This window comes from Musa acuminata, unplaced genomic scaffold (genome assembly GCF_036884655.1).
Source record: "Musa acuminata AAA Group cultivar baxijiao unplaced genomic scaffold, Cavendish_Baxijiao_AAA HiC_scaffold_518, whole genome shotgun sequence".
Taxonomy (NCBI): domain Eukaryota; kingdom Viridiplantae; phylum Streptophyta; class Magnoliopsida; order Zingiberales; family Musaceae; genus Musa; species Musa acuminata.
Window position 1 is genome coordinate 1 of NW_027020763.1, and position 2,500 is coordinate 2,500.

Below are 2,500 nucleotides of genomic sequence, written 5' to 3' on the forward strand. Positions count from 1 at the left end.
CGCGGCACGCAAGAACAGGCCAAAAACTGGCCAAAACAGCCCAAAAACGGGCCAAAACTGGCCATTTTTTGCTGCGCGAGCGAGCGGAGAGCGGCGAACAGCGAGCGAAGCGCGAGGCAGCACCGTCCCTGCTATACGAAAGCCCCATCCAGCCCTGTGCCACCCGGGGGGTTCCAGGGTGCTGAGATGGCTGACATTTTGCTCCGCTCACGACGGTCACCGCGCCACACAAGAACAGCCCAAAAACAGGCCAAAACAGCCCAAAAACGGGCCAAAACTGGCCATTTTTGGCTGCGCGAGCGAGCGGCGAGCGGCGAACAGCGAGCGAAGCGAGAGGCAGCACCGTCCCTGCTATACGAAAGCCCCATCCAGCCCTGTGCCACCCGGGGGGTTCCAGGGTGCTGAGATGGCTGACGTTTTGCTCCGCTCACGACGGTCACCGCACCACGCAAGAACAGGCCAAAAACTGGCCAAAACAGCCCAAAAACGGGCCAAAACTGGCCATTTTTGGCTGCGCGATGCGAGCGGCGAGCGGCGAACAGCGAGCGAAGCGAGAGGCAGCACCGTCCCTGCTATACGAAAGCCCCATCCAGCCCTGTGCCACCCGGGGGGTTCCAGGGTGCTGAGATGGCTGACGTTTTGCTCCGCTCTCGACGGTCACCGCGCAATGCAAGAACAGGCCAAAAACTGGCCAAAACGGCCCAAAAACGGGCCAAAACTGGCCATTTTTGGCTGCGCGAGCGGCGAGCGGCGGACAGCGAGCGAAGCGAGAGGCAGCACCGTCCCTGCTATACGAAAGCCCCATCCAGCCCTGTGCCACCCGGGGGGTTCCAGGGTGCTGAGATGGCTGACGTTTTGCTCCGCTCTCGACGGTCACCGCGCAATGCAAGAACAGGCCAAAAACTGGCCAAAACGGCCCAAAAACGGGCCAAAACTGGCCATTTTTGGCTGCGCGAGCGAGCGGCGAGCGGCGGACAGCGAGCGAAGCGAGAGGCAGCACCGTCCCTGCTATACGAAAGCCCCATCCAGCCCTGTGCCACCCGGGGGGTTCCAGGGTGCTGAGATGGCTGACGTTTTGCTCCGCTCTCGACGGTCACCGCGCAATGCAAGAACAGGCCAAAAACTGGCCAAAACGGCCCAAAAACGGGCCAAAACTGGCCATTTTTGGCTGCACGAGCGAGCGGCGAGCGGCGGACAGCGAGCGAAGCGAGAGGCAGCACCGTCCCTGCTATACGAAAGCCCCATCCAGCCCTGTGCCACCCGGGGGGTTCCAGGGTGCTGAGATGGCTGACGTTTTGCTCCGCTCTCGACGGTCACCGCGCAATGCAAGAACAGGCCAAAAACTGGCCAAAACGGCCCAAAAACGGGCCAAAACTGGCCATTTTTGGCTGCACGAGCGAGCGGCGAGCGGCGGACAGCGAGCGAAGCGAGAGGCAGCACCGTCCCTGCTATACGAAAGCCCCATCCAGCCCTGTGCCACCCGGGGGGTTCCAGGGTGCTGAGATGGCTGACGTTTTGCTCCGCTCTCGACGGTCACCGCGCAATGCAAGAACAGGCCAAAAACTGGCCAAAACGGCCCAAAAACGGGCCAAAACTGGCCATTTTTGGCTGCACGAGCGAGCGGCGAGCGGCGGACAGCGAGCGAAGCGAGAGGCAGCACCGTCCCTGCTATACGAAAGCCCCATCCAGCCCTGTGCCACCCGGGGGGTTCCAGGGTGCTGAGATGGCTGACGTTTTGCTCCGCTCTCGACGGTCACCGCGCAATGCAAGAACAGGCCAAAAACTGGCCAAAACGGCCCAAAAACGGGCCAAAACTGGCCATTTTTGGCTGCACGAGCGAGCGGCGAGCGGCGGACAGCGAGCGAAGCGAGAGGCAGCACCGTCCCTGCTATACGAAAGCCCCATCCAGCCCTGTGCCACCCGGGGGGTTCCAGGGTGCTGAGATGGCTGACGTTTTGCTCCGCTCTCGACGGTCACCGCGCAATGCAAGAACAGGCCAAAAACTGGCCAAAACGGCCCAAAAACGGGCCAAAACTGGCCATTTTTGGCTGCGCGAGCGAGCGGCGAGCGGCGGACAGCGAGCGAAGCGAGAGGCAGCACCGTCCCTGCTATATACGAAAGCCCCATCCAGCCCTGTGCCACCCGGGGGGTTCCAGGGTGCTGAGATGGCTGACGTTTTGCTCCGCTCACGACGGTCACCGCACCACGCAAGAACGGACCATAAACAGGCCAAAACAGCCCAAAAACGGGCCAAAACTGGTCATTTTTGGCTGCGCGAGCGAGCGGCGAGCGGCGAACAGCGAGCGAAGCGTGAGGCAGCACCGTCCCTGCTATACGAAAGCCCCATCCAGCCCTGTGCCACCCGGGGGGTTCCAGGGTGCTGAGATGGCTGACGTTTTGCTCCGCTCACGACGGTCACCGCGCCATGCAAGAACGGACCAAAAACAGGCCAAAACAGCCCAAAAACGGGCCAAAACTGGCCATTTTTGGCTGAGCGAGC